This window comes from Pholcus phalangioides, unplaced genomic scaffold, assembly GCF_987345545.1.
Source record: "Pholcus phalangioides strain wild (caught in Gottingen) unplaced genomic scaffold, Ppha-v1.0 ptg000017l_1, whole genome shotgun sequence".
Classification (NCBI taxonomy): Eukaryota; Metazoa; Arthropoda; class Arachnida; order Araneae; family Pholcidae; genus Pholcus; species Pholcus phalangioides.
In genome coordinates, this window is record NW_028301610.1 from 64279028 (window position 1) to 64303213 (window position 24186).

The 24186-nt window shown below is 38.1% G+C and overlaps 1 protein-coding gene across 5 annotated transcripts in view; it reads right to left on the reverse strand.

Moving 5' to 3' along the window:
• Positions 1 to 24186, reverse strand: part of LOC149074634 (tripartite motif-containing protein 2-like) — a 78614-nt gene that overhangs the window by 46612 nt on the left and 7816 nt on the right. For 2 of the 5 annotated variants that reach the window (XM_089247028.1, XM_089247029.1), the window contains exon 1: positions 7358 to 7523. The exons of 2 other annotated variants lie outside the window; for them this stretch is intronic. The gene's annotated coding sequence lies outside the window, so the exon portion shown is untranslated. Of the gene's footprint in view, positions 1 to 5830; positions 6030 to 7357; positions 7524 to 24186 lie in introns of those variants that run through there. One more of the 5 variants, XM_089247027.1, reaches the window with a different exon arrangement.

The window sequence follows — 24186 nt, forward strand, 5'->3', positions numbered from 1 at the left end:
TGCTATTCAGTCTCCCACTTAAAACAGAAAAAATTCCCGGCACGATGTTTCAAAGTTTAAGAAACACTGCCTAGACGACTTTATATGTATCTAGTCTATTGTCGCGGTAGCCCAGGTCGATAAGATACTCGCCTAAAGTACCAAAGGATGTTTAGAGGTGTCGCGAGTTCGATACCCAGTTCGTCCTGGTCAGAAAACTTTCCTGACACAGGGGTGCAACAGAAACGGCGACAGGATCCCAGAAAAAATTGCACCGCAGGGAGTTCCCATCGAGGGGTTAGCACACCAACCTCTCGATGGTCGGCTGAAGTTGGTTTTCTGTGGTTCCCAACTTCAAGGCGCAAATGCGAGCCGATCTCCCCGTTAAAAAGTCTCGCCACAGAGAGCAACAGTCCTACAACGGTAAATCATTCAACCATAACACTTCACTCATAGTTAGTAAAACTGGGGGCAGATGACAGCACTACACATAACAAGCATTACACAGAAACAAACTTTACGTCAGGTTGCACTACACGTACACGCACATTCCCGCATGTACCGATTCGTTGGGGGGTTCCGCGGGGGGGGGGGGTCATGTGTGGTGTAGCAGTAGTAGGTAGGGGCTCGGGGATCCATGATGTTCTTAAGTCAGCCACCTCGTTGGGCAATTTGCCTGTTGTGACGTTGTATTTGTATGAGTATAAAAAAACAAGCCTGCCGTTAGGAATCGACAATAAATTGTAGGTCCTGGTCTAATTAGCCCTCGTGTGCAGAAAATGGCCGTGGTGCGAACAAAATGATCTAGTGCTACGAATACGCTACGGGTATTGTGGTCAGAATTTTGTGAAATCCAGTGTTTTCATTTTTATGAAGGGCTTGAAAACGAAAGCATAAGTTTAAAAATCATGAATTTTTTCTTGCAGAAAATGAAAAAATTACGACGCAACACATACCAGAAGTAATTATCAGACTACTAAAACCATTGCAGTTTGTGATATACCATCATTGACAGCTGTGACTATAACAGGGTTAAAACTAGGTCCAAGTTTAAGCACATACTTGAAAAAAACAAAATCCTTAAGCAAACTCCAGCTACGTCACCCATGAAGATGACAGTAGGCTGGTTTATGCACCGCTAGCGAAAGGTAAACAGCATTTAAGAAGAGTGGAATGGTATGTACGCCCAGATGACAAACATCAACGTTATGACGTGACTGGTCAAGGACATCAGTAGAGATGACTCTGAAACACACTACGGCATTTGATCTCAAAGACGAGGCAGTAAAAAACATCGAAAATCATCTTTATTGATCTTATATGGCTAAAACAACCTTGAAATTTCAGTATGATACCTCTAACGATGGAAACAGCTCACTAAATGTATCTAAGCATGTACATTAGGGATGGGACGAATAGTGATTTAGCCGAATACCCAATATTCGGCGGCCGAGAGAGAGAGAAAATATAAATTTTCTTAAAATCTATTACAATTATCAATTGGCAGTTTTAATTGAAAATAAAATTATTGGCAATTTCAAATGATAATCCAATTTTAATTACGAAACTTATTATTTAAATAAATATTAAAAAAACTGGAAATTGAAAGATTTTTATAGCCGACAATCAAATTTAACGATATTGTAATTCTTTTTAAGTTTACAGTGATACCTCGACTAACGAAGATAATTCGTTCTGGAATCACGTTCGTTAGCCGAAACGTGATTTCCAATATGTTTCTATTGAAAATCAATTGATTCGTTCCAGCTTCTGCCCAAAATTTAAAGATAAGATTTTTAAAACACCAAAGAATGCTATAAAAAAAGACAAAAACTGATTAAAGGCTAAAATGAACAGCATCAAAATTGTATAAATGAGAATATACAGAAAAATGAGAGATGCTGAAGATCTTTTTATTTTTCAGTATGTACACAACCAACACCAGCTTTAGTCTACTATAAAGCACGTACTGACACAACCCAATTGAATTCATGTGTGTTCCCATCCATTTGTGACTTGGTCAGCTCATTTCTGTGTCTGATACATGCAGATGAAAAATATAATCTCCCACTGTTCAGCTTGATCCTAAGAGTCTTGCACTGAAAGAACGCATGCTCTGAAAACAGTCTACCTTTTTTTGCAATGCATTTTCTATTTTGATTGAATCTTTCATTTTATATTAAATGCTTCAAAGAGTTTCAGAAAGAGAAGTGTAGGTACAGCTGAAAAAATATTCGGAGGTGGACATAAGTAAATCACGCCCTAGTGACGGTAATTCTGATGATTGGTGCAGAAATTCAGTTCACGACGCGGCTATTTTATGTTAGTGCATGCATTCATATCATCGAAAATGTTCGTTAGCTGAATCTGTATTTGTTAGCCGAAGCAGAAAAATCACTAAAAACTCTTTGTTATCCGTTCCCCCATATGCAAAGTCATGCACTTAAAGGTTGAAATAACGGATTCGCTTATTAGAACTATCACGACTCGAGACGGCACTCAAAAGCTAACACATTTTTAAATGCCGAATAATGTAGCCAGTGTATTTCCAATTATTGATTGAGCTTGTGAGTAAGAAAACAAAATTCTCTTGGAAAAAAATGATAGAAAAGGGCAAGCAAAAAGGAACAAGATCCTCTTCCCACGAGGTACTTCTTCTCTACTTCATCCTATCAAACTCTTTACCCTTACCAGATGCCTATACCACTCTTCTTACCCAAGTGGAGGATAATTTGTGCTAAGAAAAACAGTCTGGCTCCAAGCTTCAGCAGGGGGTAGTGACTTCCTTTAACAACATTTCCTCCGTTCTCCTCTCTTTCTATCACCAACAAGAGCTTGATGAGGCAACTTCCGCGTCTGTGATATATAAGCCACTGTCCGTCAAAAATTCTTCAAGCACAACTCACTTACAAAATCCTTACATATTTTGTGTATGAGGGAAAAACTTCCTTCTGAGAATCACGACCAGATACTGAGCTACTAAAGAGGGAGGGGGGGGGGGTATGTTTGTGTTAATTGTTGGATAGGAGGAATGTGAAATCGGAAATTCAGCTTCAAATGAAAAAACTCAGATATTTCGGGACACTATTGCTTACTAATGCCATCCGAAACGCATATGTTAAGGAATGAATACACAAAACACACGTCTTATAAATGTCCCGCTAAACCAAAAAAACTGATTTGCCCCAATTGTAAACGTTACGATAAAGAATTCGTCCAAAAGAACGGAATAAACGTTCATCTTTCAACAACAGGATTGTTGAAATGCTTCCTCATAGGATTCAACGGTGGCAAACGATTTTGACTTCTGAGGGTACGTGAACTCAACAGTGGAATTTTAAGAAACATACATACATGAACTTTCCTCTTTTCAAAGATATACCATATTAATTGTTTCGTACTTTCGAATATATGCATAAATTACCAAGAAACCATTTTAAATAGAAATGGGACTTTGAACTCGGTGCTTTTGGACCCTATAAACTTTTAGGAATTTTTTAAATTTAGTTTTTTGTTCGGAATTTAAAAGCAATTTAAATTGGCAACATTTCATTACACCCGACTTTGCGCACGTACCACAAGTAGGGAAAAATTCTTCATAAAAAATTATTTAATTGATCCAAAAATCGTAGTTCAATTCAAACAGCAGAGTTAATTCGTTAATACTGCTCCGTCACCGATTAAGACACAATACACGAAGCGGATAAAGAGATGAGGTATATAGCTACTACTGCTCTATTTTCCAACAGCTGACTGAAAAAGTAGAGTTGTTACGGGATTAAACAGCAGTCGAAGATGCTGTTGGTCCTTACGTTCATGGAATTTCAAATCGAACCGACGATTACAGAAAGAAAAAAATGAATAAAAAGAGGTCAAACTGAAGACGACTTTCCAAAAGTTGCTGTCCAAAAAGCTCAATAGCGTCGTGTTCAAGTTAAAGAAACAAAATGAAAAAAGTAAAGTAGATAAAATGGCTTTTCTTTAGGACGGGAATAAAACGCTTCCTTATATCATATATAGCCACACGTCTTCTACATATTTCTTTACCTCAGATTGCACTTTTTATAGTCCAGTTTGAGGTGAAAATACTTATTATAAAATCTAAGGCCCACGCGTTAATCCGAAGGGTGGGGAGTTGCTGAGAGAATTCTAGTTCGACAAAAGTAAATTTACTGATGCATACCGATAGTTACTGAAATGCGAAAACACCGCAAACCATCTTATAGGTGTATCTACGTATTCGACGTACTTGTAAGATGCTAATTTTCGAAAAGACCATGGCGGAAACAATTCCGCAGACCAACCCGGAATCTACTAATACCGACAAAAACCCAGGCCTATCGCTTGGGCGATTCACTGCCTGTTACCCCCGAAAGGGTGGGTACTAAGCCCCCGACCCATATATCCAGAGCGGGACGGCAGCGGCGCCCGAGTGAGGCAGCCACCGTTCCCCTATCACATCCCGCGTCACCATACACCACCACACTCTGGCCCCGTGCAGGCACCGGCCAATTGGCATCCATCCAAAGCCAGACAAAGTCACAGCCTAGACAGTGGCCCAGCCTAAAAGTACAGGAGCTTCGCGAGCAATTGCTTGTGCGGCGCGGCTCACTGCCACGCGACAGGTGCCTATGAGGCGGAGCTTAAGCTCTTTTACATGTAGGGTGCTGGGGCTACTTCACCAAACACCAACTCTGGCCATATCGTTATATTGCAATTTACTGCCATTAATGAGATAGATGGGTTGGAAATGAAGGTGCTGTCTATCAAGTGGTTGCCTCAAGTTCGTTAGGGAAAATATCTTTTCTATATCCTCCCTTGGGTTTGAACATGGGACCCTGACAGCAACCTTCATGGCGGTAGACAAGCATCTTACCACCACGGCACTCGGGTGCCGGCTCATCTCGGGATCTGGCTCCAGCAGTTTGACGCACTTGATTTATATTAAGTACTATTGATGGCAAACTTTGGAATAAAAAGGTAGTAAATTTTCAAACGGCGATATATCGGGGGAGTGTGTGAGATGTCATTTCTATTTCAAGGCTCTCATGGAGCAAAGGGTCCCTCCATTACGTTAAAAAACTTATGATCGAGAGAACTCCCACAGTGAAACACGATCTAGGAAAAGCAGCAATAAAGATACGAAATTTTACACACTGTGTTTTTACACAAAAAATCACACTTTCACATCGCATGGACAACATCCTCGTCTACCATTCCAAGATCGTTAAATACGTGATCATAGATCCCAGCAAAAGTATGACGGAGGAGGGGGGAGGTATTGAGTACGATGATAAAAATAATAAAAACAATAGAATGCGTAGCTTTAGAGGTTGAACAGCGTCGAATCCAAGGCCAAGTAAATTCTTTCAAACACGGAAGGAAACAAAGCTACCACCAAAGGGAGGGGGAAAAACTGAACTTATATATGTCTTGTACAAATCAACGTTTTCTTCAAGGAAAAAAAACAAAAATTAAATAAAGGACTAGCGTTTCACGTGCTCAAAAACAGGGAAAAGGGACGCTATTCAAATATTATATACGTTGAGCGCAAAAAAAACCTACCTACAGATTATTCCCGTACTCTCGGATAAACACCATAAAAAAAATTCACGAAACGTATCAAACGCTGTTTCGCCTCTGTCAGCAATATTTTACACTGTACTTATTGACTGCAATACAAAAATATCAGCTTTAAGGTACTTTTCCTAAGATTGACGAGTCATTTTGAAACACAGAAATGTACAGTACAAGACAACAAAATTTTGAATTTTAGGACTTACAAAAAGAATTTAAAAATTTCAATGACTCCTTAAATTTTCCAAATACATGAATTTATAAAATTGCTCACCCGAATCGCCAAAACCAAAAAGTGTAATGAATTATAATTCGGATTCTTTTCCCAGATCAATTTCTATGAACCTCAAGTCTAATTGCAGAGAAGATTCGAGAAAAATCGGTACAAGACTTCATGAAATCTAGAACCTTCTACCTTGCTTGTTGGATAGTTCAACTTCATCTCTATCATAGCACCCATACGTTCAACTCTTGTCGAATATCTTCTTGAAAAGAAAAACTGAAGCAACAGAGCTCCATTCTCAAAGTAAAAGGGACCTCCTGTCACGAATTAAAAAGCACTGCACCTGCCGATCCTAATCAGCGTGACCATCGCTCGTGACGGCCGCAACCTTGTTTGTTTCCTTGTGCTGTGAGGATGAGATTTCTTCGGCAGAACAATTTGAACACTGGTGTGAGTGTGTATATACTCATATATATATATATATATATATATATGTATATATAGAAAGGTCTTTCATTTTATTTTTATACTCTGGTTGCTACGGTCTTAACGAAACCACACATCAAATGCACGTTCATCAATATAAAGCGTTGGCATTTAGCGATATAAAAGACCGCTGACTAATTGGTTAGATACCGACGTTTCAGTTATCGGTGGGTGATGTGATAAATAAAATTCTTATTGTAACAGCTTAGCATCCTATGTATTTCTCGATGTATGCCAAATCATTTATCGTACGAAAGCTCGAAGCTTCTAAAAAGCTGTTTTTTTTTTCCTTTCTTTCGAAGCGATAGGTAGAAACAAAATCAAGGTCTACCGATTTCAGAGTTTCATGTCCTGACTGGGATTCGAACCTAAAAAAGCGAAAAATGAGGCCCCGGCTGAAAAATCGTAACCGATACGATAAAATCTAAATTTACAAAATAAATACTGAAACAGCGCAAGAATAAGCAATCGTGCTCTCTCAATACCAAGGAGAGACAGCTTTATTATCCTTATTTTATTATACCAGCTGTTATTTTTGTTTTCAAAAACAGCGGCAACGAACTTTGCTGGATGGAGTGAACCTCGCTGCATAAAGACTGAAAATAACTCGTAAGCGGAACGAATATAAGAAAAATATATATTTACAGTATATATACATCGCGAACCAAAAATTGAAGATACTTCAACAAGAGATCCCGCACAGAAGATTTCGAGGCAATAAATATTCTAAAGATTATTTCCTGCTGCATTTGAAATAAAAAAGTATAGAAAAAAAGAAAAATACATACGCCCCCAAAGGGATTGCACACGTTGATTTTGAAGCTTTCAATTAAGGATACCAAGATTACATAGCTGTACTACCCAGGAAGAAAATTACCCTAGATATTGTACGACGAAACGTACAATAACGATAACGAAAAACTACTCAATGTCCAACCCAACACAGCAAAATTAAACATAGCTTTTCGTTGAAACCACATCCGCATACTAATTCCAATAGTCGTGCAAACTCCCATTTTAACCCAAGAATGATTCGGCTTCAGCCCATCATTTCAAGCAAGATATTGACTTCACAAAGGAATATCAACTTACGGAAACTCGAATCGGGCGAATAACTGACTTCAACTGATACGATGAACACATTGAGCTAACAATAACAGTATTTACTTGATACAAAAGCAAATATATCCAATGGCATTAGTTATCAGTACTCGACTAATCGTGTGTTCATCATTTCAATCTTCTCGCCCTGAATTTTTTTCCTATTTGCTATCAAAAGAGATCACGCGAAGAGATGCCAACCCTTACGATAGTTATTCTCTTCGGCACAAATCATTTCACATCTTGTTCCTTTGCCCTCATATCAAAAAAAAAAAAAAAAATTGGAATGTCTTAATTTCCCACCCATTTGCGTAATGGAAAGAGAAAAATACTTAAGCGGAAATTTCAAGCAACCGATAGAATCACGTCCGAAAACAGCTGACGCATAAATTGGGTCACGACCTTCTGAGCTTATCCACAACGGAATGCTTCTAAAACATAATATACATATCAAAGACGACCAACTTAAGCTCCATATTCCATCGCTGTAGTAAATAACCAAATCAAGCTCCTAGGAAACAACGTCTTCATGAATTGCATTAACCGTAAAACGAAAAAGTCTCTTCAACACAAATGCTTAATTCATTGACTTATTACAAAAGATTGGATTAAGTTTTTTATCCAATAACAAGAAAAAGAGCATGACTGTTATAATAGTGGCCGGAATTATAGAATACACGTATGAGAAGATACACTGTTGTAGAAACAAAAGAATCTCTTAGTCCTGGGGTTCAGTATGGAATCAACCAACGTTTTCTGTTGGCCTTTAATGATAAAAATGGCAATGCTTTGATTGAAGGTGCCTCTCCGTCAACGAAATTTCAAGCGAATGACCGGACATAAAGTGAAATACAGGGTTTCAATATTTTAATGTTATTATGAAGCACATTAATGCACACATGCTCACCCAAAGGCTCGCGTGTTAAATGTCGCTCCCAAACTCCCGATTTATAAAAATGTAAGTTAGGGACGGCTGATATCTAACCTGACTCAGAATCTCTAGTTTTAAAAAAGTTGTTTTTGATAAAACATAGTCCTACTTCCAATCAGGGTGTGTAGATTGAGACTTTTGTAGCTTGTCTCATGGATACCAAAAGGTCATTGATGAAAATCGCATCAACGTAGGTTGGTCCCGCAGAAAATTATAATCTTTGGGGAAGGAGAGAAGCGAGTACCACCTTCTCATACCTACGCAGCATTTGGTCTGAAGTTAGGACCATTCTGTGCAGCAATTAAAATTTTTTAGCTTAGTAAAAAACGTCTTGAAGACTGAATTATCTTTAATGTAGAAGAGGTGGTACATTTCTATGATATTATTTTAAAAATTCAAAAAAGCAAAACAAAATCAATCATTTTATTTGATTATGGTCTGCAATGGAGGCCATAATGCAACATATTTTCACCAGAACAAAATAAATATTAAATGCTGTACTGTATATACATGTTTGTCTCACTTTAAAAACGTGTTGCAACGATTTAATACACTAAAATGTTTTCCGAAAACTAAGAATTCACAGTAAAAATTGAGTAATTCCACTCACGGCTGTATTCATGCAAAACAAAACAGAAATGACACCGATTTGAATTGCACTCGTTGCGAAAGTTTTCTTTTACCTCAAGTTCCACCGCGAAAAATTGAAAACAAAGAATACGAAGAAATGAGCGTTTCGTCACGTAGAACGCACGCTGTTTCGATGTAGCTTTACTAGCAGCAGGAAAGCAAAGGCAAATACGCCTTTTTCGTCCATTACCACCGCAATAAGACACACATAATATTCAAACATCGACTGTCTTTTCAAAGTTTCCACTTTCACAGACTTGTTTATTCCCGGCAAGTACTTCATATAAATATTCCCCGATTGTGTGACCGATTGCATTTTGATTCTTCAAGGCTGTCACAAAAACAACTAAAATACGCCAAAAGCAGTTACGCGCTACGCAGTAAAACTTTATAAGATTCGCTCAGACTTGCAATTTCTCTTCCCCCATCCTTCTTTTTTCAATTATTAATGCGCCGTTGCGGCGCCACAACACACTTCACATAGCGTATACACAAACGATAAATTAATATTTAGTCTCTTTTCACTATTCCAAGGGTCATCAGTCACAGATACTGTTGCATAAATCAAAGCGGGCACCAAAGAAAGCATCTATTCGAGTGAAAAATGATATGAACATTAAAAAAATCTTAATATAAAAACTGTTCCATTTACACTGATCTCGTGTGGAAAAGTGTGTGTGTGTGAGTGAATGGCTTACATTCAATTGAAGGCCGTGATCTTTTGTGCAAGTGGAAAGAGAACGAAATACAAGATCATGAAAAGAGAAATGCGAGGTCATAAGGGCGTTTACGCTCTGTAAACATAATTTATTTTGCATATTGTATAAACCCTTAGAAAAGAAATCCTAAATTTCTATTAAAAATTCCTCTATAAATTTATCGTCAAAATTCTGAAGTTTTTGTACAGACTTGGTTTTCTAATAGAGCTAAATAATAAATTTCCAGATACTTCGTTATGTAATATAAAGGAGAAGAATTTTAAAGGTTCTTTACAGGAACTAGCTAGTAGAGAATACCGATAGGTAATTATGCTCCATTCGGAAATGTAATCAGCAAATCTTCAAGTAAATTATGGTAGAATCTCGCCGGATGTAATTTCAACTACTATTGCAATTTACTGCCATTAATGAAATGGGTTGGAATGAAGGCGCTGCCTATCGGCGGTCACCTCAAGTTCGTTAGGGAAAATATCTTATCTATATCCTCCCTTGGGTTCGAACCCGGGACCGTGACAGCAACCTTCACGGTGGTATGAGAATTTTTACTGCAGAACATTTTCCAGCCAGCCGAGGGATCGTTGCAGAACAATGCAAAACATTCTTCTTTGGGAATATATCGTCCTCCATTATACTATTCCGAATATTATATTAATTTCCTATGAATTCAGTATTATATATTTTTAATTTTTGTTTCCATTCATTATTTATTTTTTAGCAAATTGGTATAGCGAAATTTTACCATAATTAGTCATCTTTCTTGAATTTTTTTCTCTCTCTTTTCCCATATTGTTGTACTTGTATAATAATAAAATATTTGAATTTTCAAACACGACAAATAACAGATGAACTAAATGGAAAACATCAACCCAGCAATATCCAGTTGGCAATATACAGTGCCCGGTTTAATATATTGTTGGACCACCTTTGGCACGGATTACAGCTCGTACATCAGCCTAAGGTAATATCTCGCACTTATTTTCAGACAAATTCGCATCGATGTTTCTATAAGATCCTCTCTCTCGTTGGACCAGATTCCTCCCTAACAATTTCCATAGGAATCATAGGACCAAAGTGTCCTATGATCGTTGACAGTTCGGGTCAACGTCATTGAATATTATCATACTGGCATATGCCATCACCTTCAAAGAAGAAAATGTCGATTGATAGAAATGGTCATTAAGTATGCGAGATATTCAGCTAATTAATTTCATTTTTTGCGGCACGGATACAGTTGACCCTAGTCCAGCCCTACAAAAACAACTTAGATCATAATACATTTGTGCAAGCACATTGGGTGCAGCTTAATATAAAGCGATTTTTTGGCCATTCTGGGGGGGTGCAAAATTTTTTACTGTTGGTATTTCGGCTCAAATCAGCTTGATTTAAATCACATGACGTTTTTTAAAAAATTGCCGATTCGAATCGGATACTTGTGATGCAATACAAGTAAATAGTACATGAATGAATGAACGCCAGGGTCTCTGCCACCGGACTTATCCCGTTGCCGAGATCTCTTCCAGCCCAGCTTCGTGGCAGAGTCTGGAACAAAGTGAGTGTACCTAACAGTCTGAGCGTGTAGCTAGTGTTGTGTATGATATTTCAGTGCTGCCATCTATACTTCAAATTGTGAGTGAAGTGTAATGATTGAATATTTGTAACGTTGTAGGCCTGTTGCTCTCTGTGGAAGTAAATAGTACAGGGTGATCAGCGAATAAGTCCTTATTTCAAAATTAAATATCTCTACAACAAAGATCAGTAGAATTATGCGGTAAACGGTACGTTAAAACTGTAAGAATGTTGTACAGAAATTTCGAAAATTTCGTTTTTTTAATTTTTTAAAATTTAAAAAAAAAAAAACTTTGGGGTTCCGAAAATCCTCATTTGTGTGAAGAGAAACCACTGCATTCGCCTAAAGTTACTGCATGGGCTGCGGTATGCGCCAGAGGCATTATCGGCCCCTTCTTCGTGCGAGAAACGATTACTACCGAACGTTACGTTACAATTTTGGAACAATTTGTCAGCACACATGGCGCATACCGCAGCCCATGCAGTAACTTTGGGCGAATGCAGTGGTTTCTCTTCACACAAATGAGGATTTTCGGAACCCCAAAATCTCCAGTTTTTTTTTTAATTTTAAAAAATTTAAAAAAAAAACCAAAATTTTCGAAATTTCTGTACAACATTCTTACAGTTTTGCTAATAAACGTACCGTTTACCGCATAATTCTATTGATCTTTGTTGTAGAGATATTTAATTTTGAAGTAAGGGCTTATTCGCTGATCACCCTGTAGATAGTAAGTTCCATATTTTAATTATTCGTGCATTTAATATTTGAACAGATGTTATGAAAGTATTTTTTTTTTTTTTTTTTGTGGGGCGAAGAGAAACGTTGGTAGAATTCAGTTTTCCCTCAGAAAATTAGAACATTTTAGAGTAAGTCAGAAGGATATGAGAAGGCCGAAAGCAGAATATGCCGAAATCTGCGACATAAGTCGCTGCAAAAAATCTGGAGTAATTTTAAGAAAAACAGCAGAAAATGCTATTGTGGGAATGTTTACCGCAGAACATTTCCAGTCAGCCGAGGGTTCGTTGCAGAACAATGCAACACATTCTGCTTTGGGGTTAGAAGACTAGACTTCTAAAAACTTATTTTTTTCACAACTAATTTTTTCCGTTTATCCTTTTTTGATTATGCTACAAAAGAGAAAATTTTAATAGCTCATAATGAACGCTTTTGATCATTCAAGGTGGTTCTTTTCAGAATAAAGTTTATGGTATCCCAGCAAAATATTTTATAAATATATTACTCAAGAATATTTAAATTGTTTAAATTAATGAATGTCGATTATGACTTTTGATTTTTTTTATCGGGTACAAATTTCAATACTGTTTTAAACACAGAATTGTTTGTGCTTAGATGTCTCATTGGTATCATTTTCACACCTGAGCGCCAAAACTGACAATGAAAAAAAAATTTTTTTGATTAATTTGGGTCGATATCTTTACTAGGACAATTTAAGTTGGGTACACATGTTACCTCAGGTCTTAACTTGAAAAAAGAATCATTTAAAACCGTTAAAAATGAGGTGTTTACCTCTGGAGCGAAGAATATGCTAAATGAGATTTTCAGTATTTTGTTAAAGCAAAATCTTTAGAGCTTAATATTGTCTATTAGTTAAAATGAGAACTATTATGAAAACTATTCAATACCTCTTATAAGTTAGCATTTTAAACTTGGAATCAAAAATGAGTAAATATGGAATTTAAATCGCAAAAATCTGATTCAAATTTTAAAAAATCGCGATTTTCATCAACCCTGATTGGTATTCTTAGAATTACTGACTTGAAACCAGCGAAAACTAATCATCAGCAACCAGAATCAGACAGGTGAAAATAAGAAGAAAAACGAGCAGAAAGTTCGCACCAATTAGTACTGAACCAAATCGATATTGTATCACGCCCGACTGACTAGACAAAAACATTTCTTGAGACATTCGACTCTAAATAAAGGATATAATTTAATTGCGAAAAAAACGTCTGTGGGAACACACAGAGAAAGTGAAAAAAAAAAAGATGACGATTTCAGAAGGAGGTTATCAATGGTACATTAACATCCAGCTTCACTTGGCGGATGAGAAATCGACAAAATAAAAAAATTGACCCTGGGGGGGGGGGGTATGAGGAAGTGGGCGGAAGATTTTTTTTCCTTCCAGGACCTAATCGAGAGTGACAACCTATTCTTCAAGTAAATGAATGGGCCAAGCTTTGGTGATTTATCGAAGCAATATTAACCACTTGTTCCATTAAAGAAATGGAAGTAAAAAACATCCGCGAAATTGGAAGGGTTAATTTTTTCTTTTGTCATCACACCCACGATCGTGATCTGGACGGATGCAAAAAAGTGGTAAGAGGAATAGGCGCAAAAAATAGGACACAATTAATGCAGTCGAGCCCACTTAAATGGAATGGGATGCTCCGAAGTATCGGTTACAACGGATTTTTTTTTTCGTCCCAGTGAACCTGCAATATCGAAATTATGTTGAAAATATCGCTTATAACGAACTGTCATAGGTTATGAATATAACGAAGTTTTATGGAAAGAACTGAATTTTTTCGTAGGATAATGTCCTATAAAATCAAAAGTTCTCTTTCAGAAACAAAGAATGTAAAGTGCTACCATACTATTACGAGAAAGGATATAGGTGAGTTCTGTCAGTCACCTCTTGCTAGATGGCGATCTCCCAGCTAGAGATCGTGTCCCGGAATCCTGCAAATAAAGATGGATCACCATAACCAGAGTTTTGTTTGTCAGCGTTTCTATGTCTTTGTAAACCCAAGAATTATTAAAATGTCTGTAACAGTTCGACGGACCACTTAGGGTGGTATTCACCGACAGGGCTTCAACTGTAGTCACAATTTTTGGATAGGAGATTGACACGGATTGGTTAAAACCAATTGTGACTACAGTTTATAAACCCTGTCGGTGAATACCACCCTTACAGCAGTGGTTCTTACACCTTTGCCATCCGCGGCTCTCTTGCCTCAGTCAATTTTTATTCGCGACTCTCCAGAATAGTCTAATAAAACATAGTCATTTAAAATTAGAGAACAGGCGCACACACACAGGAACCGACACCATGCCTCTAACGTAGGTTGGCGATGCCCCAAGGAGAGCGACAAAGGCTTAGAGAACCACTGTGACTTACAGCATATGGGTCTAATGTATTATTCAAATCTATGTGAACACCGTTAGTTATTTTGTGAACGTGAATTTTCATGTGAATTATAATTAAATTTTCAAGTCTGTCTGAGACCAATTGTCCCATCACTGCGGACCATGGGTTGAGAAGCTTTTTCAAATTGATTCCTCTCATTAAACTTGAGTATTTGTCGTGTATCGGTTATAACGAATATCGGATATTGCGAATGTTTTTCATGTTCCCGTGCGCCTTCGTTATATCCGGGCTTGACTGTATTTTATACAAAAATAAATACATAGAACTCTGATGTTTATCACGAGATCACCGAAAAAGAAACGTATGAAACAGGAAAACGTGAAATCAGGATTCGGAATAAAAAAAAAATTAAATAGGCAGGTAATAAATCCATTTCATGATTATGAAACTGTTACCTGATGAATATCAATTCAATATTATATATCCAGTTGTTCTCACAAACATTCTGAGATCAGGGAACAATGCTTTGCAAAACGCGAACATCATTTGTTATCATCAGAAGAGCTCCCGAATGGCAACTCTGGCGTATGCCTAAACTCAAATCTGCGTATGCGAATTCGTGAACGGGTTCTTCAATTGGGGAGCTGATCGAAATTTCGCAAGTTACGGAATCGAAAATCTTAAGGGCTTCATTGAGCAAGCACCCCTGATTATCACAAGCAACAGGTTGAAAATACCCAACTTTAGAACGTATCCTATCATCACTCGCCTCAGCTACTGAAGTTCCGTATTTTCGCTATATTTCACTTACAGGAAGTTAAGTGGGCAAACAATTTAACGTGTATCGATATATATCTCCCCACAAAAAGCCACTGGGCGAAAGGTCCCAACTCCATCGTGGCCAAATTTGCCAATGCCACATTCTTGCCTGGTGAGCGGCATATCCAACGTTAAGGTAGACTGTCATCCAGATATTTGTGTGTGTGATTACCTTGCAACACAGTATCACGGCACCTTTTGCGAGTGTTGATGAGGATATGGTCCCACGTGTTAGGCAAAACTGCACAATCACTTCGATATGTTCCTGGTCACTAACGTTTCGCCCATAGAACATTTATTTATATTTCACTTCAAAAAACCTCATACCTCAAGTAATTTTTAAACAATATTTATTTTCTTATAATATATTGAAGAATATTCATTGTGTCAGTCGATCATCCAGCAATCCCTCAATTCCACATTTGATCACGAGCGTTTGAAACACACATTGGATGCTAAGTCATGGTTAAATTAATCCCGTGTGTACAAAAGGCATCAGTGTCGTAAAAACATTGAAGAGAATGGCTTTTTTCTTTCACCGACTCTGAATAGATTAATAATAACACTTGTCAGATGCCGAATTCCCATTGCACGAGACTTGCACCATTAACCCCTAAATAGCCTTTCCCGTCTATGACGTCGTTTGAGAAGTTTTATGAAGCCGATCAAAATAATAAAACCATTTACAGTATCTGCTCGAGCAAGTTAGTAGATGAAAGAAAGAGAACAGAACCATATTGTGCAGAAAAGTAACTGTTTGACGTGCAGTTAGTTCTCACACTAACTTTTGTGCGGTGACAGCGAAAAAGAACAATGATTGATCCATTATTTCTTCGACCTTATACAATACATGACACAGACAGACCCTAAAGAGAGGAGAGAAAAAAATCCAGGGAGGAATTCGTGAATGATACTGATGACGGAATAAGCACACAGAAGTGGTTGTGGAAAAAGCTCATTTAATACTATCACTAGGTTTGCTGCTTCTGTAGAACGAGGGTGAAGGGATTGTGGAGAAAAAAAACCAGCAAGAAACAAAAGAGGCATCAGAGACAGCGAACCCAGACGTGACTAGAATTCCAGACCCAGGCACCCACGAATCCCTAATATAACGGCAAAGAACATTTTGCCGAAGGTGGTGAATCACTCGAGGTCAAGGCGATGAAATACTTGATGCGTACGTGTGTGTGAAAGTCCCTAGGCCACTTGCTTATTTCAACCTGACAAACCGTTTCCATTAGGAAAAGAAAAAAGGAACTTCATGGCCGATCGCGACAGCCACAGCATAATACATCAATCACAATAAAACGTGAATCACGCCCAAACCTACCTGAATTAATTTCTGATCTGCACCGTGCTCACAAAAAGACTGCACAATATTCAATATTCATATATATTGGAGTGATTCTGCAACTGCCGCGTCGATTCGACTTGTGGGTGTGTATGCCTGATTGCTTCTACTCGTTTCGATGAGCTCGAGAGAAATGTGAATGGGACGATAAGTTACGAGACAAGGAACGCGCAATCAGTTGGCGCGTGCTTTCCTTCTGATTCTTGACTTTCGTTATACAGCCAAAAACACGGTGGTCAATTGAAATAGTGTAGACGTAGTAGATCGTACGAGTGCTAACCTGGCGAGCAGAGAATGGAGACCCACCTTTAAGATAAAAAAGCGCTTAGTCCAAGGTTAAACCGGTTGTTAACCCTGTATAGTCCCGTGTATATCTGAATATACAGTACATCGTAATACATGGTCAAAACAAAACCAGTTAGGGGCCGTTCAAGTTTTACGTAAGCAAATTTTTAGCCATTTTTGACCCCCTCTCCCCCCCTTTGTCAACAAAACTCTGACCCCTCCCCCTTGACAGAAGAATGTCGTCATCAGTTCTGCCCCTCTGAATCCTAACACATATTGGTGGGATCAGAGACGTAAAAAGGGGGGGGGCAGTGCCCCCTCCCCCACGATCAAAAAGTTATTTTTTCAATGCAAAAAAATATTTTTTTTACATTGAAACTTCGGAAGAAAATACATTTATGTGTTATTATAATAAATTTCTGTTAATTGCAATATTATATTTGAAGGCTATGAACTCAAAATTTATCTTTAATAAATTCATTGCGACCAACCCTCTAAGCCAGCGGTTCTTGACCGGTCACCGTGTGACCTTCCCAGGGGCTCCGCGGCCACTCGAGGATAATAAAATAAATCAATAAATTTGATAAACAAAAAAAAAGAGGCCTAAAGGGTACCGCCATATAAATAATATGCAGTCGAATCCCGTTATAACGAACGCCAAAAGACCGGAGGAATCACTTCGTTAAAATGAAATTGCGTTATAAAGGAATTCCAGGTTACCTAGCATTGTTCCTATATAAACGTATTTGAAGGATTAGAAAAGTGTTCGTTAAAAAGAGATTTTCGCTATAACGGTATTCGACTGTACTAAAACGAGCTCCTCGAGTTAAACAGGGCTCTGCCATAGAAATTATACACTGAAAAGGGCTCCGCGAGTCAGAAAAGGTTGAGAACCGCTGCTCTAAGCCATAAAATGATAAATCGCATAAAGACCCTTGGACCAAATATGGCCCTGGGGGTAAACTGATGCGGCCTGCTCTCCTGAAACCTAATTTTGTAAAAATGAACTAAGCGGCACATTTACAGATCGCTCAAGTGTCCCGTGGTACAATTCCAGAACATTTAAGCGGCCCGTGGCACATTTTCAGATCACTGAAGTAGGTCTCAACGACCACTTTCACATTCAAAGATCACCTAAGTAACCCGAGATACAGTTCCAGAACACTTATGCGATCCGTGACAAATTTAGAGATCCCTTGAGTGACTTGTGACGTGACGTAGTTTTGGAGCACTTAAGTGGCTCCCAGTGCGGTTCTACATTACTCAAGTTACCCGCGGCACATTTTCAGATTATTTAAGTGATCCACGGCATATAATTACGGATCACTTGAGTGATGAGTGGCACAGTTCCAGAGCACTTGAACGGCCCGGACACATTTCCAGAGCACTTAGATCCGCGAAAAATTTAGAGATCACTAAAGAGGCTCTGTAGGGGACTTACCAATAGGGGGAATGTTACTTCAAGTGCCCACAAACTATCGAAAGGTTTTTCTCGTATTTGGAGCACCGAGTAAGATGCCATTAAAAATATTTCATATTTTCATAAAGGGTGGTTGATGACGTAAGCATTATCCAAACCCCCCTCGTCATCAAAAGTCAGCAAATCGGAACCCCCCCCCCCCATCGATGATGACGTAATACTTGAACTGCCCCTTACACCGAATTTTTTTTTTTTTGATATTTTAGAAAGTACAACTTCTAGTGTCATTTCAATACAAAAACGGCTGTAAAACTATACATATTTTACAAAAAGAGTTAACAACCTGTCGGTGTCATTTTTTGAGAGGTGATGAAATTTTAAGTGTTAAGAGATTGATAAAATGATATCAAATCCAGGGAATTGGAAATAAAACTCAAGGAAACAACTATTCAACTTTGCTAAGATTTTATCTATTTATAGCTAACAGTAAAATAAAGGCAAACATTAGCCTTATATTTCGCTCTTGATTAGCCATTTTAGCTAATTAAAATCCACTCTAATTAAATTGATGTGTTGTTGTTTCAATTAAAAATATGCGAACAGTACCAATTTACATCCATTAAAAAAACATTAAATACGTTTTCATGGTTTGAACCAAAGAGGGTCAAAGGTGATCAAACTTTTGAAGTGGTTTTTTTTTTTCGTCCACCAGCCAGGCATTAGAAGCTCCTTCACCTGATTTTCGTTGAGGACAAGGTGGTACATTCCCTTCAATGTTATGTCACAACACGACAGTTCATTCCATGCCATCCTAGCATGGTAATTGGCAGAGTTCTTGTTACATCATCATCGGAATGCAAAGCAACAAAGAAAAAGGCAAACTTTGAGGCACAGCTATGATAGATACAAGAGAAACAAAAATCGGACTTTGATTTGGAAAATGTAGAATTATTTTCCATATTTAGATACATGTATTTGCCTATCGACCTACAATCCATAGTCAGTAAACATGATGCAAAAACTATTCGAGGTCATCATAAACGTCAAAGTTTGAAATTATTACGTCACAAAAAACTGATAAATTTCAATTACTATTCCCTAATCAGTGACGAAAGTACATAGATACTAACAAAGCGAACATTTGGATGTTTACTCTCAATGATAGGAATGCCCGAGAACTTTGTCCGTCTGCTGACCGATTACGAAATGCGGTATTAAAATAATGTCCGGTAGCTTCCGAGCGAAAAAAGTAGAAAAAAATTCATACCCTCGTATAAAATCTATATACAGGTTGCGTAGGTAACAGGGCATATGGCATTTTACTGACGAACCATTGATCCTAGAGGCATACTTCCAGTTAGAAAAATTATCCGAATAACGGGTATATAGTACTCAGATATGCCGTTCATGTTGCAAGGGGGGGAAAGTAAGTCATAGTTATTAAAATAAAAAAAATCATTTTTTATGACGTCCCTGTGTGCCCAAAACCTCAATTAGAAAGTCGTTGCTCTCTCTCGTGATGCCAACTAAAAAACTTCCACATTTAAAAATGCAATATTCACCGAGATATTCGAAGGGATAAAATAGCATTAAATGCCGGTGAAACGGTATTCCTGCATTTAATGCGGTTTTTCCCCAACTTTCCTCCGTTTTTCGAATTTGAATATCTCAGTGAATATTGCACTTAGAAATGTGGAAGTTTTTTAGTTGGCATCAGGAGAGACAGGGCAACAACATTCTAATTGAGATTTTGAGCACACGGGTGAGCCATGAAAAGTTTTTTTTTATTTTATTTTAACCCTTACAACGACAATCTCGAGATATGTCGTCAAACTTGATCTGTTTCATTTCGGTCACCCCAAAATATCCCGGGTTCTTAACTTTCAATGCAGGTGACGACACTTTCCAATGTGGTAGTTTTAATGCGCGGATCGGGAGCATTTTAAGAACCACTTAAAGGGTTAATAACTATGCAACCCCCTTGCAACACGCACGACATATCTGAGTACTACACGTTATTTGGATACTTTGCCTAACTGGAAGTATGCCTCTAGGATAAGCAGGGTTCGCCAGTAAAATGCCATACCCCATTTGCTATGCACCCTGTATTTTGCCGAATTATCGTAGGCTTAAGATTGTATCCGGTCCATGGTCGAAAGCCAATTTAATATCTGTCACCATCTCAGGTAGGTGTACATTATAGAAGTTCACATCACAATTTCTGAGTCACGTGGACGGCGCATAGCTATCATTAACTGGTTTTTGTTTATAGTCCATGCGTTTAGGAATCCTCCTCAGCCAAAGTGTGAAGGTAGCTGGAGTAATATGAATGTTGACTAGTTGACAGCTGTTTGTCAGTAGCTGAATCTAGGCTATCATTTGTTCAGTACCCTTTTTCTTTGCACTTTGGGAGAAAATTGTTATGTACTATCAATAAAGTAGCATTTCTTGACAACAAATTTGGACACTTCGTGCACCACCCTCGCAAACACTTACACGCGACCAAACGAACAAAAGCAAAAATGAAAGACCAGAAGAGTGCGTTGACGAGCACAGCATTATCCACTAAATCAGAGGTCTTCAACCTTTTTCCAGTCGCGAGCACTACCTGTAATTATCAAAAGAAGAGCACCCTTACAGCAAGTTCGACATACGAATACATGAAATCATGGTTTCAATCGCGGAATGCAATGTGTATAAGATTTTCACTTATCAAGTGCTCGTGAGCACGAAATCGAACACGGGCATCGAGCACTCTGGGTGGTTCAGGGAGCAACGAGATGCTCGCAAGCAACGGGTTGAAGATGCCTGCACCAAACATCCTAGCGTTAGTAAAATCAGCCCTAAAGTACAATTAAATGTCTAATTGGCTTAAAAAAACGACAAAAAGGTTGAAAAATCAATCATTAACCATCGAAATGAATGGCAATTAATCCAATGAATCGTCAACCTTTGAACTTTTATGGGGGGATTTCATAACTTCAAAAAAAACACACGAAATAATCTCAGCATTGAAAGGTAATCGACAAGAGGTAAATATCAAAGGACATAAGGAGAAGGGAAAGTTTCTTTCCATCATTTTCAATAGACAGGTGGTGGTGGTATATTACCACAAAGATATACAACAAGCCAGTCATTACAGACTTCAGGAAATGGGACGCCAGTCGTTTGATGTGGATTTGGATTCCCCACGATTACGTCACCCTCAACATCATTATAGAAGGGGGAAGAAAACACAGCTAGATATAGCCCGGAGGTTAAAAGCTGTTGGGAAGTGAGAGAGGATGATCGAGCCTTAAATTATTGATCTTTGCAAAGAATTACCCCCTCTCCGGCGCATTCACGGCTAGACATCGGGGAGTTCCACCATAATTTGACTGAAACACGCCTCCTCTTTTGCACGCTTTGGATTTCCAAAGGTGTGGACTTTTTTTTTTTTTAATTGGGTGAAAAAAATTCACCACAAATGTTCTACGGCATGTTATAATTTAAATATTACGGCAAACATTCGGAATTTTATAGATACCAAAGGGAAAGGAAAACACGCTTCCGTAAGAATAAATTTGTCATCATGCTGGTTTGTGACCCCGCAAAGATATCTCATCATCAGACTGTTCTGTCCCATTGGCCTCATATGGAATAAAAAAAATACTAGAGGAGCATAAGCTTGTCCATGCTTCAACAAATCATTCCTCGAACATCTGCTATGGAAAGCAGAGAACAAAGATTTATGCAGTTTTCGTTTAATATCCACAGGACAAACTTCCCCGACGATTAAACACGCGGACATCTGCCACGTATTTATAACGTTAAAAAACAGTTTTAAGGAGATCAAAAGCTTAGAAAATAAACAGGATGGAAACGATTTGCAATTTCCTGTCTTGTTAGCAGATGCCCTAATAAATTACGCGTACAGAAGAGGAAAATAAAGTTTCCATCAAAGGATTAATTTAGAATAGTTTTGAAACTGAGCAAAAGCTCATGGTCAGTTAATAGCATCACACTGAAATAATCTAATTTTGGTTGTTTTGTTAGTTGCGCCATCTATTAATCAACAGTGGCATTTAATGCAATGAAGTATCATCTAAGACACCTAATATTAGCATTGAGCTGACTGCCTTTAGTGGTAAATTACCGTCGTTTATTACTCAGATTTTTTTCTCTTTGCCTGGTCCAATTTTGTGATATGAGCATAGAGAGTTGTGCCATTGAACTTTGTCTGAAAACGAAGAAATCCACCTTGAGCTCCAAGGAAAGATTGAGATATTCGTTGCCTCTGTAGTCTAGTGCGTTCACCCGAAAAGTGAAAGGACGTAGGTTCGATTCCCTGCAAAGACACTTGAATTTTCTCTTTCTAAAATATATCTTTGCATGATAGAGTTGCTCAGCAGAGCACGCAAAAAAGTGCAAATTTCTTTGATGCACTGACGCTGATTGGATCTTGTTCGTCTGAACGCAATACACAATGATGCACAGTTTGCTGCCAAAATCGCTCTCCTAAGCAGGTTTTTGCCTGGTTTGGCGTTGCGTGGTTCGGTTTGCTGTTCCCAGTTTTAAAAGGCCAGTGCACACTACTCTGACGTTACGCCACAATGGTGTGTAGCGGTCTTTATTTGATTATTGTTTCCACAGGGTATGGACTGGATACCCCGTACAGCTGGTTTTTCGAAATGGTATTTCTTAGAGGTATGCTAATCTCTCAAAGACGATCCACGACAGGGGCGTCCGAACGCAAATTGTCACGGGGTAAAATATTGAACAAGCACTTGGTTTTTCAACCAAAGTTCGGCATTTGACGCTCAGATGGAATCCTGAGCTTTATATCACTAAAATGAATGGAAGCATAGAAGAATCATATGTTGAAGACTGGCGGTGTGTAGTTAGATTTTTTTTTTTCACACAAATAATTTCGTAGAAGCTCCAGTCAGGGGTTCGTCTTATAGCGACGCAAAATTGAGAACTGGATCGAAGCTCGACAAACCGTTTAAAGATTTTTTTACATGTCAAATTTATTTATTTTTTTGTACTCTTTTATTTTTTTCATAATCTAAGATTTAGCTAATGAAGAACTACATGGAAAGACAGCAAACTAAAAAGCATTCGGCCACTTTTATCTCTTAGTAGACGAAACTAAAGTATAGGATGTCGACGGACCATGTCGTACTACGCACCGTTATCAGTCGTCGACCTTTTTTTTTTTGGAAGAGAACAACACTGGGAAATGGAACGTTCCAGAAGCAGGAGCGGCATTAAGACTGCAAGAGAGAAAACTGTGGACATCATCATCATCCTCCTCCGATCAACGCAATGATCCACTGACCTCATATCGTTCACTAGACAAGTTTCGAATGTTAATAATGGCTTCACTTTAGTAATCAGACTTCTACCCACGTTTATAAGAAACAAAATTAAAAGAAATACTCTTCGACAAGCCATTTCCCTTTCTCATTGCTATGTAATTAATGGTGCCTCAATGGGAGGCTTCGTGAAAGATTTGACACAACTGATTTGTTTACTTTACTTTTCACAAATTAGGTTTTTTTTGTTTTTTCAAATTAAAATGAAATTCGATCGGGGAGAAAAATGGAAATAAAGTATTTTTCACAATTTAAAATGAATTTTCATGAACACAAATTCTCGACACAATTTTAGCTTATTTTTTGATGATTTCAGAGATGTTTGACCATCACCAATTGACATAACTTGAATATCAGTTTAATATTAAACAGTTGTCTACTTAGTTCAGTACTTGATTCATCGGGATTGCTTTCGTAGGGCTATGGCTTTTTTTATGCACTCACAAAAAGGCAATAGGCTTTAGATTAAACCCAAATCTAAAGTATCCAGCTGATTCTAGATGCCTAGATCACGGACCATTTGATTAGTTTGTCGCTCCCACGGTAATTTTATACAAATACAAGGCCACAACAGGCGAAACGCCCAACGAGGTGGCCGAGAAAAAGATGCCCATGACAAATATGGATGTCAT